Here is a 19181-nt window from a genome sequence, read left to right as displayed (position 1 = left end):
GCAGGCACTGTGTGTGCTATACTCACTGCTGCATCATCCCCATACTCCCGAATATCTCGCCCCTCACTTTCAATACCGTTGCAGCAGGCACGATAAAAACCTCCGATCCACTTCAAATCAGCTTTTAAGTTGCCCTTCTTACAAGTCAAGTTCCGCCCACTCTTCTTTTAATATCCAGGCTATTCTCCTCTGGAACGCTCTTCCTCCGGAAATCAGGATGTCAAAAACCAGAGATACTTTTAAGCGCAGGGTACGTGAGTTTTACTTGAAACAGTTGGCAGACTCTTAGTTTTCATAATTTATGGCATAAATTAATATTTATAATATTTTTAGCATCATCATTGATCAACTATATATTATTATAATATAGTTATTATATAATAATATATTACGTATGGTTATTGGTTTTATTTATATATAATTTTATGTGTGATAATATGTATATTATATGTATAGTATAATATTATACAATATATATTTTATAAGTATAATATATATTTATTATTTTTTTCTGTCTTTTTCTCTTTCAACTCGACTGGCACTTATACAACTTTGTCCTTGTATCGCCCAAAGGTTGACTGGTAGATATTTAGTTGCATAAAGTTTTTAAAATAAATAAAATAAATAAATATGTAAATATAACACGCTGATTAAACAGATTAAATGATAACGTTTGCATTACAAGCACAATATTTTATTTTATTTTCCGTTTCGTGGCAACCCTGGCATATCTGCTCGGTACCTGTCATCAGTGGCGGCATCGTGCGACGTCAAAGGCGTTTCGTTACTGTAGGGACTAATATTGCTATACTGTGGTATAGTATATAGGTACCTCCATAGACATAATATATACTGATTATATTATGTCTATGGGTACCTCAATGCTGGAAGCCTTATAACGGTGTATAAGCCTTATATGTCCTACTTACTAGGACATAACAAAGGAGTCGGTCTGCATATTTCATGTAATAAAAATGTTGATAAAGGTTTTTAGTGAACATTTAATGCTAGATCATGCTAGATAGACGCTTGATAGCTGTTTTTTGACGGAGTTACTTTCCCTTAGTGTTTATTATTCGTAGGCGGAACCACAAAACTCAACAATATCTAGCATTAAATGTTTACTAAAAACCGTTTGGGAGAGCCATGCTTCGGCACGAATGGGCTGGCCCGACCGGAGAAATACCACGTCCTCACAGAAAACCGGCGTGAAACAGCGCTTGCGCTGTGTTTCGCCGAGTGAGTGAGTTTACCGGAGGGCCAATCCCCTACCCTATTCCCTTCCCTACCCTCCCTTATTCCGTTCCCTTTCCAGTCCTACCTTCCCCTATTACCCTATATCCTCTTAAAAGGCCGGCACGCACCTGCAGCTCTTCTGATGCTGCGAGTGTCCATGGGCGACGGAAGTTGCCTTCCATCAGGTGACCCGTTTGCTCGTTTGCCCCCTTATTTCATTAAAAAAAACCTTTATTTAACACTTTTAATACATGAAATATGCAGACCGACTCCTTTGTTATGTCCTAGTAAATAGGACATAACATTACACGCTTTTGACGCTTATACACCGATATAAGGCTCTCTCCAGTCTATAGTATCTCAACGAGTCATTCAGAATGCTCAATGCTGTCATCAGACTCATCAGCTATCATGATTTTTTGTGGGATTTTATATTATTAACGCTTAACAGCGTCCAATTATTGCCCTACTAATTACTAAATAAGTATAAAAAATTAATAGCGAAACATTTTTTTTTGTATTGCATCTACCCCCTTACCCTATAATAATCCTAAATCGCACTATCAAAGTTTTTTATTTTTGCAGTGTATAAGTACGAATTAAATATTGGTACATCGAGGCCAAGATGCAAGGCTGACTATTGGTACAGTCGATAAGCGACTGTACTATTAGTGAGCACACGCTGGCGGGCCTCAATTTTGCTGAATCAGAAAAGACTTAACGTGCCATAGATAAAGTATTTTAAATTGTATAGTAGTAATAGTGTCTCAATGTAACGTGCACAACCAGTGGCGGATTTACCAATAGGCTATACTTGGCCTCCAGCCTACTGGCTGGAGTCTAGGGCGGCAGATTTAGTGGGGCGGCAAATTTAGCCCCATTTTTTATCTTACAGAAATAAAAAAATTGAACTAAAAACATTTCTTGTAAAATATTGCCGAGAGGACTTTGGAGGTTTACCCTGAGAAAAAGATATGAGATCTCATGTAGAGCCAAGCTTCTGAATCTACACGGCCTAACTCTACTGACCCTAACTTAAACAAATTCTACATACTTACAAGTAAATATGTAAGTCTTCGCCGTTTCGCTACCGCACAAGTTTCTTGTGTGGTCGTCTCAGCAAAAATTTTCAAAAAATGTTTTCGGTGGGATATGATTGTGAACTAAACTAACGTATTGAATTTCAATGGTCAGTTATAGGGGCAGCTAAAATTGAATAGCCTACTGGCGGCAAATTTGTAAATCCGTTTGTGCATAACGTGCATGAACTAATAAGACTAGATATCGCCCAATGGTCGAAATTCGACCTTAATTTCAACGACATTAGGACTACTACCTATATTTTGTAAAAAAACATTGACTATAATTTTTTTTCAACTCTTGTCTCTTACCTGATCTCAGACTGGCCGTGTAAGGGTATGCGCGCACGGGCAACTTAGTTGCTCGGCGATTTATTTGTCTCTTGAAGAAGTCTAGGAGCTAGTATGAAAGTGCGCGCACGTAGCGACGCAACTCTGTACAACTTTTTCGTTGCCCAGAGCCCGCGTCGCAACTGTCTCCTTCCCTATTGGTTTCTATGCAAGTGCGCGCACGGGCAACAAAAAAGTTGCCGACCGGCCAGTTGCCACTCGACCGCCGCTGCGTGAGTTTGTGTGTACTTGCAGCAATGAGTTTCTAAAATACTAGAGTTAATACCAGGCGCGGTCGCAGCCTGAAATTTTGGGGGAGGGGCACTCAGTAGTCACTTCACTATTTTTTTTATCTGCGCCCTCGGACGGTTCTGGGTTCACAGCAGCTGTCTAAGGTCGGCCGAAGTGGTGGTTAGGGGAAATCTAGAAATTTCCTTTTATTATTTAGCAAGATTTTGAGATTTTTAAATTTTACCTTAGATTTGGGGGGGGGGGGGGGGGGCTGACCCCCCCCCCCCCCTTCGGACCGCGCCTGGTAAATAATACTAGAGTACTTTCGACACTCATTCTAAAGTAACTAAAATTTTTTTTTGGGTATGCTCTCAATTTCATAAAACTAGTATAAAATTTCCCGAGAGTCAGCCGATCGCTCCATAGTGGATGCACCCAATATTCTATTTTTCGACGCTTTCTTCGGTTTTTTATAGCGATTGCAACGACCACAGCCGTCTCGACCAAATCCATGTTGATGACTGTCAAGAAGAAAACTGAAAAAAGTCGGGTTGCTGTCGCTCTCGTGCGCGCACCCCGGCGACATGGCAATTATTTTTTCGAAAGAGACAAATAAATCGCCGAGCAACTAAGTTGCCCGTGCGCGCATGGTCTAAGGCTGATTCTCCAAACCGCAAAATTTTGTTGTCCGGACGTCTAAACTACCCGCAGAGTTACATAATATGTAGACCTTTGTATTTTTTTTATAGTAATATAAGGTGTGCTCTAACTGGGCCACTTAGGTTCTGTAGAAAAACTTAATTGTAAATATAATTAAAATTAATTTAAAGGTTACGTGTCCTGTCCCCAGAATTCACTATAAATTCCCAAAAAAATCCCACAAATACGATGAAATTCTAATTTCAAAGTAAATAAATCGTAAGAGTATAAACAAAATATTTATAAAACAATTGTATATAAACGTATATACCGTTATATAAATAGAAAAAGTCATTTTAAGATTTGTCCCGGCTCACATAGTGATTCCCTATACGCTTCACTTGGAGGCTCGTACCTCCCTAGTTATAAGAAGCACGTGGTTGCGGGTGCGCAGGGCGGGAGGTTCGGTAGCCCTCTAAACATCATGGAAGGAGGTCACATAAATTACATAATCTTCATATACTGATACAAATAAATGACACCAATAAGTAAAATATAAAAAATATATATATTTTAAAGTCAAAATATTTCAAATAAATTCATTTTCCATTCATTGTATTTGGTTTTAACGAACAAGTTTAGTTTGTAGACAATTTTATACATGTTTATATTTAAATTGAACATGTTTATTTAGCTGAAAAAGCTTTTTTCTATTAGCTTTGTTGATTCCCTAGGTTAGAAAAATTTTAATCAAAATATCTTCTAAAATTGTGAAGTGAAAAAGGGGCCAAATAGATAATTATTTTTATAATTCACTTAAGAATAATATGCGATTAATGATTTTAAAAAATATGCAGAAATAAAAATGTACCAGGGAATCAACTAAATAATCCAAATCCGGAGAAATGCCAGTAAGTATTGTATAATTGTATCTAAGATTCAATAAAAAAACTATAATCCACTAGCTGTTGCCCGCGACTTCGTCCGCGTGGACTTCAGTTTATAGTACTTTATAGCGCGCGATCTCAACAAAATTGGTGTCAAAAGCTTTTATAAAAAAACCCTGGTACCCCTTAAATCAATACAGCTGTGCAGTGTGCACACAATAAGTATTTCATTTTTTTATATTAAACTTTATATTTTATGCCAAATTTTAAAGCTTATTTAGCCCTCCGATTACACAACTTTACCCATAAACTATTTATCATTGATAGATTTAAGGTTACGTCACTGCACAGATAAAGTACTGAGTTATTTAATACCGTAGAATAGATATAACAATCGAAAAAAATCGAAACTTAAATGTAAGATGATACCACGTCTTATAGGAAGACTTTTGAGCAAGCGTCAGCGCGATGTAGAAGACGCACGGCGCCATCTATTATGAATTTTTGGAGCTAACTTAATTTGAACAAATTTACGCATTTTCACCCCCTTACAACCCTTTTTTCCAGTAAAAAAAGTAGCCTATGTCCTTTCTCAGGCTTTAGACTATCTGTATACAAAATTTCATTACCATCGGTTCGGTAGTTTTGGCGTTTGGCGTGAAAGCGAGACTGACAGACAGACAGACAGACAGAGATACTTATGGCGTTTGGCGTGAAAGCGAGACTGACAGACAGACAGACAGACAAAGATACTTTCGCATTTATAATATTAGTATAGATTATGTGCACACTGCACAGCTGTTTTTGGGTATTTTGATTAATTAAGAGCCACGCTACACCGGAATGGCAGCGGCGAGGCGAGCACTTTCAGCGCTGCCATTCCGGTGTAACGCGGCCCTAAGAGGGGTACCACTTACCAGGGTTTTAAAAAGTTTTTAAATTTGACACAAATTTTGTTGACACCGCGCGCTATAAACTAAAGTCCACGCGGACGAAGTCGCGGGCAACAGCTAGTTAGTTAATATTAACGTGTATAACAATCGAAAGAATCGTAAAACTTACCTCAACATGGTACCACCTCTTATAGAAATACGCATGAGCAAGCAATAGCGCGATCTAGGGGACTCTTGGCGCCATCTGTTTTGAGTTTTTTGGAACTAAGTTAATTTGAACAAATTTACGCATTTTCACCCCCTTACAACCCCTTTTTCCAGTTAAAAAGTAGCCTATGTCCTTTCTCAAGCTTTAGACTATGTGTACAAAATTTCATTACAATCGGTTCAGTAGTTTTGGCGCTGTTGTTTTTGAATTTGATGTCTAAGTTGGTAGGTGAGTTATTAGTTAATAACGTGTATAACAATCGAAAGAATCGAAAATTCTAGCTCAATATGGTACCACCTCTTATAGAAATACGTATGAGCAAGCAATAGCGCGATCTAGGGGACTCTTGGCGCCATCTGTTTTAAGTTTTTGGAACTAAGTTAATTTGACCAAATTTACGCATTTTCACCTCCTTACAACCCCTTTTTCCAGTTAAAAAGTAGCCTATGTCCTTTCTCAGGCTTTAGACTATCTGTGTACAAAATTTCATTACTATCGGTTCAGTAGTTTTGGCGTGAAAGCGAGACAGACAGACAGACAGACAGAGATACTTTCGCATTTATAATATTAGTATAGATAATATTCTAACGTATTAAAAACTATAAACAAAAACATACTAACTAATAAGTATGATTAGTTCTATGTTACAATAAAGTAAAAAATAAAACGCCATCTGTTGAATCGTATTAGAACTAAAATGTTCATTCCATCGATATATTTCTGGATTTTTTATAATATTATACATAAAATATGTTTAAGATTTTTGAAATTTTATTTTAATACACATCCAAGACCCAGGAAAATTGAAAACTTTTTGTTCCGCCTGCGGGACTCGAACCCAGGACCCCCGGGATGAGCGCTGGCCACGCGCAATGCGAATTCATTTTCATCGAAATTTTCATGGAAATAAGATATTTTCCCACATCAAAATGTAGCCTATGTCCTTTCTCAAACTCTAGAATAACTGTATACAAAATTTCATTGCAATCGGTTCAGTAGTTTTGGCGTGAAAGCAAGACAGACAGACAGACAGACAGACAGACAGAGATACTTTCGCATTTATAATATTAGTATGGATTTTCAATTTGTCAACTTGTTGTCAACAGACTTCAACCATAAATAAAAAGAGTATAATTCGTATGTGTAGGCTTGTCACTCAAAAATCTGTCATTTCTCATGTGTGTGTGTTGTAGTGTGTGTAATATTTTATTTGTTAAAAAAATAAAAGCATAATTGTGTAGGTGAATATCAAAACCCGGCAAGTCACACCCATACTCGAAACTGAACTCTTGTCGATTTTATTGAATTTTGTGAGAAAAATGGAACAACGCAGTATATACAAATTAGTGTGGTGAATCCTGAAAGAGTAAAGAAGATGTCTGTGTCAAAAGTTAAAAAGAAAAATGCCGAGAATAAAGTTAAAAAAAACATATTTCTCTTATTTGCCAAGTTTCGCTTATGGAGGACATACCGGGATTTGATATTTGCCTACACAATTTCAAAATAATATTAGTTCGATGCACTCCTTTACCATATAAACTATAACTGTGCAAAATTTCATGCACCTACGTTTCCCCATTTTTCATAAAAAGGGTTACAAAGTTTTTCGTTCGCGTATTATGATGATGATGATAGGTGGGCAGCACACGTTTCAAAGTTAAGGGCGCATTCTGAATAACTTTGGGAGTACCTACTAGCTAATAATAGAACCTAGTAGTTATAGGGGAGGTGGTGCTACTCATTTCATACCGACCATTTTAAGTCATTTTATACCGACCAAATTTTTGTCCAGTATTAGATTATTAATAATCAACATAGTAAATGTTAGTCGCCGCACCCGTGGTGGAATATAAATTGAGGGAATCTCAAGGATGTCACAAAAAATTTTAGTAATTTATACCGTATGAAAATTTAATGGGTGATTAATTGATTATTGAGATCATGTTTAATAAAAAACCACCGTCAGGCGTATGGCTGACGGAGTTCATGTGCCAAAGTGATTACGCGACGCCCTCAGAATTATTTTCTAACTTCTAAAGTATCATGATAATAAGTCTAAAAAAATATATATTATGATGTAGGTACTTATCTTAATATATATATTTCTTGTGTGCGTGTGTATGTGACTGAACTCCTCCTAAACGACTGGACCAATTTTGATGAAATTTTTTGTGTGTGTTCGTGGAGATTCGAGAATGGTTTAGATTTACAGTTTGGTCTACTGGAAAATGTTTTTTCAATTAATTTCTTATTTATAAGGAGTTGTTGATTTTGGAATGTTTTACATTAGATCCGGCGGACGGCGCTATCATCGCATTCAATATTATTCTATTTCAATTTTAGTTTGTCCTGACAGATGGTGCTACGATTAATTTGAAAAAAATTTTGTTATTCAATTCATGTGCTGATTAAAATATTAAATAAATAACACATAGGCTACAATTTTAACCGACTTTCAAAATGGGGGAGGTGTTATGTTCGTTTTCTTATATTCAACGATTACTCCGCCGTTTGTTAACCGATTTTCAAAATTTTTCTTTTGGTATATAGGGTATCATCCCAATTTGGTATTATATTCAGAAAAGTGGTGATCTGATGAAGGATCCATAAGTAATCGAGGGAACTCCTCAAAACTTATAGGGAAACATATGGTGACTTCGGTTTCGTGAGAAGTATTCTAAGCATATGCTACCAACAAGTAAGATTTTGCACCGAGATATACCTGGTATACCGTGGTTCGGAAGGTGCTGAGAGAATTCCTGATTCTTTATAGATACAAGTTTGGGAGTTTCGGCGTTGTTTTAAGAACAGAAAGCATATGCTACTATGCAAATTACATTCTTCATCATCATCATCATCATCATCACTACCATATTATACCATTTCATAGTCTTTTAGATCGAGACTCGAGTTTGTCAAGCGATAATTAAAAAAAATCTATATCTACCTAATATTATAAACCTGAAGAGTATGTTTGCTTGAACGCGTCAATCTCAGAAACTACAGGTCCGATTTAAAAACTTATCTCAGTGTTAGATAGATCATTTATCGAGTAAGACTCATCATTTATCGAGAAGGTTATATTATATTATTACTCTAAGACTAATACGACAGAAGAAACTCAGGAAAATGTGGGAAAAACGGGGGAAATATTTTTTATGGGAAAATGTACCTACGGATTCTGTAAAATTTCTAATTTACGCGGGCGAAGCCGCGCGGGACATCTAGTGTACATTTAAATACATAAAAATTGGTTTGAACCATAGACATAATATATACTGGTTTGAACGACATCTAGCTAGTAGTTTTTTTTTAAATACGTCATGAATGGTAAACCTTAAATTAACTTTTATTAAATCAACTGAAATATAAAAATAAATCAAAAACCTTTTAATTTCATAAAAATAAACCTTATATCTGCTGCGGAATCCTTCATGGGAGAGTCCAAATCGCACTTGGCCAGTTTTTTATAACTTTTGTAATATGGTCAACGAATGCACATTTATAACGTGTTTTACCAGCGGCGTAGCTAATAAGGGGCTAGGCGGGGGGCACTGTCCCGGGGCCCTCAAGCTCAAGGGGCCCTCGAATCCTCACCAGAGATTTCGATCGAAGTGAACTTTTGGCTCCCATTTTCAAAATAAATATGTCAGGTTGCAACTTCACTTTCATCATGATAACTCAGTTGAGAGAAATTCGAAAGTTGTGCGTGGGAATTCACCAAAATTCTATCTTTAGGTTATAGTAGTGGTCATGGGCGTACCGAGGGGGGATCATGTTGACGTCCCTACTAAGTATATTATCTAGTACTTTCATCTATAAAAATTAAAAATAATAAAACGAATTTTTGCCATTTCTTTGCAATATAATATTTTTACAACTAAAAATTATTAATTTTTTATTCTTTATAAACACCTAGCTTATAAAAAAATCTGATTTACCCCCGCCTGGCCCAGAATCTGCGTAATTTCCCCCCCCTGGCCCAAAACCGGGGTAATTTGCCCAATATCCTATTTCACAGTCATTTCATACCAAGCGAAAATCGTAACAATAATAGTATTCCACCAATACATAGGAGTTTTGATCGTCAGCTGCTTCAGCACGGGTGGAATAAAAATTGAGACTATCTCAAAGTTGTCGAAATTTTTTTAAGTGGCAACATCGTATAGTGAAGAAATTAAAAATTTTCAAGAAAGTGAAGAAATTAAAAAGTGGCAACATCCCTTTCAAATCAATCTAAGAAAAAAGGGATGACACTACGATGTTGCCTCTTTTTACCCGACTACGGCAAAGCAAAAGGAGGGTTATGATTTTGACAGGCTATGTATGTTCATCTGTTCCCTCGTAAATTCTAAACTACTTATCAGAATTCGACAAATGACCTATCATTAGAAGCGTCTTAATTGTCCGCTGGTTATAGGCTATATGGGATTTCACAAAATCTAATGTGGCGGCCTCTAGCGGACAAAACATAAAGAGTAAAAAAATAAAGTAGAGATAAATGCCCTGTTTGGTAATTTAGATATTAATAATTCAAACACATATTATACATCCATCAATATAATTTATTATCATCATAACATAGACAGTGAAGTACAGAGAAATAACTTTAAATAAGCTTTTCATATATCATTATTCATTACATTTATACAGTGTGTAACAAAAATAAGTGATAATACTTTAGGGTGTGTACGTGTTCTTCGTAGAGAGTTCACTGTGAAAGTAGCAGCTCTGAAAAACGAAAAAAAATTTCTTTTATATGGGCAAGGGCTCGAGCGTCACGACTCACGAGTTTCCCCATACAAAAGTGAAAAAAATGTTGGTCTTTCAGCGCTGCTACTTTCACAGTGATTTCTCTACAAGGAACACGTACACACCCTTAAGTATTATCACTTGTTTTTGTTACATCCTGTATAAGACGCTACTGCGTAAATATGCTAATAGGGATGATGACAAGGTCAAAGATTAGCGAATTTTGTTAATAAAATAAAGAAATCACGGTAAAAAATAAGTTTTTCCAAAATTTCAGCTTGATAGCATTTGTATTTTTTTTTGTTATGCGCCTTCAAAGTTGGATATTCAAGTCGAATTTTTTTTCAATTAAAGTCCTTAATATTTGGATACAATTCGATAACTTATGCAATTAAAAGCAACTTTTGTTATGAAACCACTTTCATAAACGCAATATTTAATATACCTGTCGAACAAAGTTGTCTCCCGATGCGTACAAACTACGAAAGACTGACGTCATACTTTCGTAGCACTTTGTATGGAGCGTTTCGGGCAGGTCTTTTTTATGAGACATTTGAATTGTCATATCTTGGTGAATTTTTAAGCTTTCAGAGTCATTCTTTCAACGATGTTTCTATTTTTGAAGTGTCTTTCAATTACCGATAAGAAAAAAAAATAGTCATCATGCCTATTGCATACCTATTAAGAAATACAAAATGTAACACCTAAATCTAATATAGCACTATATTTCTATTCATAAAATAGCATGGGTATCATTCTAAAAATCGTTTATTTTGGGGTTTTTACATTGTAATGTTTAGTAAATAGTAGGGTACTTAATTTATGTGATTAGTGATTACTAGACATCGGATTATATATGCATTTGCATATTGGCACTTTTTAGGCGATATTTGGCAATTTTTCGTTGATAGTGCATATTTCGGTAGTTTTATGCCCTCGTAGTCTCCAAACTAGCTATAACATGACCGATGAGTGATGACACACACAGAGGCCACAAAACAGAGGTACGATAGATCAAAACACTTAAAATATGTGGCTCCATCCCCATTTAAAGAATGCAACATTAGTAAGAAATTTGAATAAAGTAGTTATCGATATAGGTATTAAACTTCCATGGGCTTAAGATTGCAATCGGAAAATGTTGGTAAAAAATTATTATTGGTGCTGTTAGCTGTATAAAAAATGAAAAACCCCGGATTTGATGAAATTATAAAAACTAGAGATCGCCCAATGGTCGAAATTCGACCTTAGTTTCAACGACATTAGGACTACTACCTATATTTTGAAAAAATATATATATTTTATCATATTTTTTTCAACTCTTGTCTCTGGGACTCAGCTGATCTCAGACTGGCCGTGTAAGCATTGTGTAATAGTATCTAAAATTCTAAAATATATATATATATATATATATATATATATATATATATATATATATATATATATATATATATATATATATATATAATCCATTTTCAATTTGTCAACTTCTTGTCAAAAAATTGACTGCATAATACGACAAAAATTGACTGCATAATAAGCACGTATTTCAAAATGCAACCAGTCTTGTCATAGCTTAATAATGTATTCGGCAAAAGTTCAGAGAGGACTTAAATATTCGGAAATTCATATTTCCTAACATAATTAATAAAAAATTGCATTATAATCAAAATATAACAATTATTGTTACGTTAGACAATAATATTATGTTCATAAAACAAAAAAATATCTACAGGGCAGTTCCATGTAAAAGTCTACCATAAACTAAAAAAATAAATACCTGATTTTGGTATTAAAAATACTTAATTATAGTCACAACATTATGGCACTATTAAGATTTTATAGAAGCAACAATTTCTAAGCATTACTTTTCTAGAAAAGCTGCCATTTATGAGATGATGTCGTGAGATCGGCTGAGTGTGGTTTTGTGTGATGAAGTTCTGACTTAGTTTTCACGTTATGCATTTTAAATTCTTTTCATATTTTATTACACACTGATTGTTCAAACAATTAAATACCGATATACCTTTTGAGATTCGAGAAAATTCATTTTTATAAAGATATAATAGGCTTGTAAGATCACAGTGTCAGAGTTGTAGTGTCGGTCACATAAGAATCATTACTTTTGTCTATAACTACAGTAAAATTACTTTTACGTGTTTACATCAATAAAATTAGAAACTTTCCTACGTGACGGCGTTACTCAAATGATACCGGCATTAAAAAATTGTCATCTTTTTTTATAACACCTAAACTCTAAAAAATATTTATGTAGTGTCGGTCACATTACAGAGTCGACCACGCCCAAAAGTAGCGTTTGGTTTGTTATTTTTGCTCATATATGGCGAAAACAGCTATAGAAAGCAGAGAGAGAAACAGAAAGCTAAATTATTATTTTAAGAACCTGTCAGACCACCTCAAAGTCAAATAAAATCCAAAATTTTGCGATGTCTGGAAATGGGAAAGCAATTGTCACAAAAATCTGGCAGTAGGATATGAGATTATTACAGATATCGCAAGAAAATAAGATAATATAATTGATTTTTAAACTTTATTGAACGTAAGATAGACCTTTTTTTTTTTTTTGAGACGGGGAATGGCTGTTGCGCATGCCGGAGGGTTTGGAGACAACTCCTCCGTGTATGTAGGACTCGCTGCGGCCGTAAAGATGGTGAATTGACCGCAGCCCTACCCACTAAAACCCGTCTATACTCTTCCACTCTTCGCACGCAGGATTGCGAGAACGCGCGAGCTTTCTTTCCGCAGTTCTGCGAGCGTGTGCCTGCTTATCACCAGCAGGCCCTCCTCGAGCCCATACAGGCTCCGTGGCCGAACAGAGGCCCTTCCACTTTGGACGTAAGATAGACCTGCAGAACTGGAAACCTTCAAAAGTAATAGCGACCGAAACTCCATACTGTCTGGTCGTTCTTACCTATATAGGGCTCATATAATGGAAAATTTTTAGCTTAAAAAAAATGACGACAGTCTGCCTATCACTGCCTTTTGGGTTATTATGTTAATAGTTTTTGAGAAGATATCGTGTTGAGTAATTTTTTGACTAATTATTAGTGATTTCGTTTTTGTGACGTTTAAGTTCAAAAAAGCATTTTAATGAATTAACTAATTACTGATTAGCTTCTATATACTTTTAGAGTTCTTACTGTACGTGCTGAGATACATAAATTTTAAATTAAATAAAGTTTAATGTAAAACTACCGACTTTTACCTGCACAAAGTGAGTGTAGTGTCGGTCACGTTTTGGGCTGTAGTGTCGGTCACGATTTCTTTTGCTAGTAAATATTTTTTTAAATAACTTACAGGTTATTGGCAACCATTTTATAATAGTTTGTTTCATGAACTTTCGATAAAAATACAAAGTAGAGTTATTTAGCACACAGAGAGGAAGATTATTGGTGTTTACAAACACTCTTGGAAACGACTTCCTTTTGCATGTAGTATCGGTCACGTTTATGTTTGACTAAATAAATGCTATTTGAAAACAACAGTGTATACCATTTTTTCTACATAAGTTAACTTGTTTTATCTGCTACAAAGCCATCTTAAAATTGATACTAACAACATGATAGTAACCATAATATATGACAAAATAAAACGCAAGTCGTATCAAATGTAGAGTCAGTCACATATGGAATTGCCCTACATATTTTGTACTTGTAAAATATCTAATTCAAAAATTTTTAACCATATTTTTAAAACTTAATAAATGAAATAATTAATGGTCAATTTAATAGAATGGGATACCCCACAGTTTTTGATTGCAGATTGTTCATCTACCTTCTAATACCTACAGTCTTATTTTACGTTCAAGATCTAGTCCACTTATGCCACCCTGTTTGTCATAACAAATTAAAAAATATATATCGTGTCCTCTCTTCATAAATGAAAAAGATATCTTAGATTTATTATCTTTCGTTTTTATTATGAAAAAGAAAACACGACAAAAACTAGCCTTTAATAATAATAATACTATAAATATATATGCGGCATGACAGTCCCATTATAATCATTTTGAACCATAGAGTTCACAGTCACGTCACTATTCCTCGAAGGCGGGCAACTGAATAAAGAGTTTATTGCGGGGCCTAGATAATGCAATATAATTATTATTATATGCGAGGTGTGCCGCCGAAAAAACGCGCGGGCGCAAGCCCCCTTGATGGCAAGCCTGTCTCAAAATAAGGGCGCCGGCTTTGCCCAGAGGGTTCGTGCCGCCGAGCCTACAGCTTTGGTGTTTAGACAGCTTATAACAGCCAGCCTGGCACAAGTGGACTTGAAGCTTATAATAATATATTAAGTATATGACATCAAATACACCAATAACATCGTAAACTATATTAAGATTAAACCCTTAATATATTGGGCGTTTTTTTTCGATTAATTAAGGTTCGGTGCAAACCGGGGACTTTAACACAAATTAGGGTTTCGATATTTCATTTTAGCAATTATTCTGAATGTAAAACGCCTTGCAATAATAATAATCGATGGACCGCCATTGAGGACATAATATTATTAACAGTCATTGTTCACTGAGATTCATCAATCAATAAATCAATAATTGAAATTGACGACATGATGGCCATTAAAAACTACTAATTCAGTAAATAACTACATAATGTCCCAAACTAAAGTTATGTTATTAATATAAAGTTAGTTTATGTAATTCAAAATGTATTATATTATCTTTAAATGGAAGTTCTTAATTCAAAAATTTAAATGTCGCCCGTTGCACTGATTATGAAATTACGCTGATCGAAGTCACTTGGATTTAATGCATATTTTTATCAGCGTAATATCACCCTTTAGAAATACACATAAATATTAACACCAATAGATTACAGAATATATGTTATGAATTATCATTCAACATTACTTTTAACAAATACCGTACATTCATTTATAATAATATAAATTTAAGATACAAGAGTATAATTGTATATAATAATTAATATATTATTATTCTTAATGTTAAAAGTACTCAAAAACTTAAGATGTCGAAATTTTAAAATAATTGGTACTTACTATTATACACTGGAATTTAATATGACCACATACTCAACGGTTTTGCAAGTAAAATGTTATTTAAAGCACTTAAATATTCGAAAAATCATAATTTATAATATACCTAATATAAATCATTATGATTAAAAATATTACAACCATTACGTTAGATAATAATGTGTTCTTATTTCTTAAAACAAAAAATATCTACATTTGCACTTTTAAATCAAAGTAAATTTTTTAAATCATTTTAAACATAATAAATGAAACGATAAATGGTTAGTTAGTTAGTTATTATTCATCTACTAATACAATCTTAATCTAGGCTTATACTCAAGATCTAGGTCCACTTATGCCAACCAGTTTGTAACAATTAAAAAAAAAGATGTAGATAAAAGATGTCTTAGATTTTTTGAACTTTCGTTATAAATTTAAGAAAGAACACGATAAAAAAGATATCGATAGTTTATGCTTCTATAATCTAAATAAATCTTTTTCATTTCATATACATACTTAATATATATTTTTATTATTCGTAATAATTATTATAAAAGAAAATACATGATACCTTCAAACAGTAATATAGCCAGTCTGACACAAGTGGACTTAAACATATACCTAATAATATTATGACTTACCGCCGTACTCAGAGACATTTAATTACGATTAGCCTTCAATTTAATGGAGAGTTTGACAGATAATGTATGGGGCTTATGTCAAAATTTTGAATTAATTACATTTAAGTAATTAATGTTCCACTCTGAATGCGGCAGATAGAAGTGTACAGGGGAAGAAGGATCACGGTCAACTTTTTAGTGCAAAATGAAAAGAACCTTTCTGTCCATATTAACGAAAAACACTTAAAACGATCATCGTGCACTAGGGACTCAATAAAAGATTGTATGGCTGTATCATAGAAAGATCAATGTCACCCTAATAACAGAAAGAAAGATCATTGGTCTATGGACATTGATCTTTTTTTCACTTTTTTTTAGTTTGACAGCTGGCTGTCAGTGGCTGTTTGTACTTTGTTATTTCGTACATGTGGTTTTCGCGGTATTTATTGGAGTTATGCAAATTAGAGTTGATTTTTCATTTATTACAAATAGCTAGACTATTTTGATTAAATTGTGCTACAATTAAAATAAATAAATACTAAACTTAGAAAGAAATATCAATGTCAGTTGACTATGATCTTTGTAATAAGTAACATTTTCTAAAGAAGAAGGGGCATTTTTGTATGGGACCCGTACCCAAGCTGTAGCACGTTGAGACATATTAAATGAAAGGGCTTGAAAAGTTGTACATTTTCTTGTATGACATAAAATCTCTAAACCATGGGATAAAAAAGTTAACGGGGGTAGAAAGTAAGAAAAAAACACAAAAACTATGACAATCTTGAGGAAAGTGTTGTATTTTAGTATATTCAGAAATGTATGAGAAAACAATAAAACCTTAAAAATCTTACCTTTCCTGGATTTTACCGTATATTGTTACCTTGGAGAAATAGTTTATAATAAGCAATACTAGCGAATGGCGCAATAATACGGGTGTTTTATTTTTTTCCGAAAATGAACAAATAACATCCTGTATTACTGAATTAATTTGTAGTGTTGCTAGTAAGGAATAATCTCTCAAAAGTAATCATATATGGAAAACTCAAGGAAACTGTTGTATTTCAATATATGAGAAAACAATAAAATGCTGAATGTCGAACCTTTGCCTGTTTTTTTCGTTAATTATCACTTTATTTCTTAGGAAAAAATAAAATAGCCAGTATTATTGCACCATTCGCTAGTATTGCTTATTATAAACAATTTCTCAAAGGTAACAATATACGGTAAAACAGGAAAGGTTAGATTTTTAAGGTTTTATTGTTTTCCCATGTACATTTCTTTAAAATATGAAAGAATATACTAAAATATAACACTTTTCTTAAGTTTGTCATATATACGATTACTTTCTAGAAATGATTCCTTACCAGCAACACTATAAATTGTTGCAATAATACAGGGTGTATTTTTGTGATTTTTTCTTACCCTCATTAACTTTTTTCTCCCATGGTTTAGAGATTTTTCGTCATAATATAAAATGTTCAACTTTTCAAGCCCTTTAATTTGGTATACGTCTCAACGTGCTATATTGGTGGGTACGAAGTGCCCCCCCCCCCTTCTTTTTAACCGACTTCCAAAAAGGAGGAGGTTATATTATGTTCGTCTAACATCTTTATCGTTAACTTAATTACAAGTAAATAAATAATAAAGAATTCAAAACTAAATTATTATTTATACTATACTGTTTTATAGTTGCTAAAATGTTTTATAGTTTGCGCGTTATAAGATGATATGGGTGACACGTCTCATATTCCTTGCTACGGGTTTTTTTTACAAGAAAACAAAAAAAATCAAAATGTAATAAATTATATTCCATCTACAAAAACAAATGTTTCCTATAATTGTAAATGAATAAAAATGAAAAGTTGCTAAATGCTAACTTATTAATATAAAACTATAAATTTTAACTGTGAAAATTATTGTTACGAAAATATTTGAAAAATGTCCAGATGCATGAAACGGAACTTATACCAATAGAGATTGACACTCTTGAATCGAAATCAAATCGATAAAAGGGGCGGCCATTTTAAATCGCCGGCGCCACTCTGAAACGTCAGTACGAAATCGATAATTTCGATTGCAATTCCTTTAAGAAGTGATTCGATATTTTTAAATTATCGATTAATTTTCTTAGGTAACTTCCCTATTAATGTCAAATATAATGTGTCACCCATATCATCTTAAAACGCACAAACTATAATTGCTGCTGTTGTGAATTGTTTAATAGATAATGATGCAAAGTAAATTAAGTTTTTTCCATTTTCTCACAATGATTCACTTTTGACAATGATCCTTTTTCCCCTGTACCCTTCATATGACATCTAATAGATCAATAACATCGTATACTATTTTTAAGATTAAGCCCTTAATATATTGGGAGTTCTGTATTTTTTTTCTTTTATTTAATTAAGGTTCGGTACAAAGGGGCGACTTTTACAGCCGTTTCCGACACTTTCCTACCTACGGGGGATATTAGATTACCATATACAGGGTGTAAAAAAAATAAGTGATAATACTTTAGAGTACGTGTTCCTTGTAGAGAGTTTACTGTGAAAGTAGCAGCGCTGAAAGACCAAAAATTTTTTTCACTTTTGTATGGGGAAACTCGTGACGCTCGGGCCCTTGCCCATACAAAAGCGAAAAAATGTTTTCGTCTTTCAGAGCTGCTACTTTCACAGTGAACTCTCTACAAGGAACACGTACACACCCTAAAGTATTATCACTTATTTTTGTTACACACTGTATATTGGATCCGAGATCATTGAGTCAATGATATTGGATAATGTAATATAGACATATGATTCATTTCTTCCTTGATCATAGATTTTTGACATTTGCTGAGAGATTGGATCCAATACGGTCATAGAAATAGGTGTTGCCAGTTATTTAATATAAAAAAGAGTTTTTAATTTCTTGTTTCTTATTATGTTTCAAATAATGTAATGTAATTATTTTTCTAATTATATACTTGGATAATCTTGCTGAAATAACAAAAAACAAGCCATATTAAAAATGACGATGTCTTTTGACACATCGAATTCTCTGAGATCTAGTAACCCTGACGTCAATACCTGTCAGCGTTAGCGCTCTCCATTGGCTATTGAAACCACATATGACGTAAAATAGGATCAATGAAATATGATAATGTAATAAGCAGATATGATCAAATGATCATAGAAATGATCCAATATAAATGATAATGTAATACCCCCCTAACACTTGCCACCAGGCTACGTATGTTTGGTCCTTCATGTCAATTGGGTGTCATAGCATTACATTAATTGAGATTCCAT

Source organism: Aricia agestis, chromosome Z (assembly GCF_905147365.1).
Source record: "Aricia agestis chromosome Z, ilAriAges1.1, whole genome shotgun sequence".
NCBI classification, from domain to species: domain Eukaryota; kingdom Metazoa; phylum Arthropoda; class Insecta; order Lepidoptera; family Lycaenidae; genus Aricia; species Aricia agestis.
The sequence above is the reverse complement of the archived record's forward strand: the minus strand, read 5'-3'. Positions refer to the sequence as shown.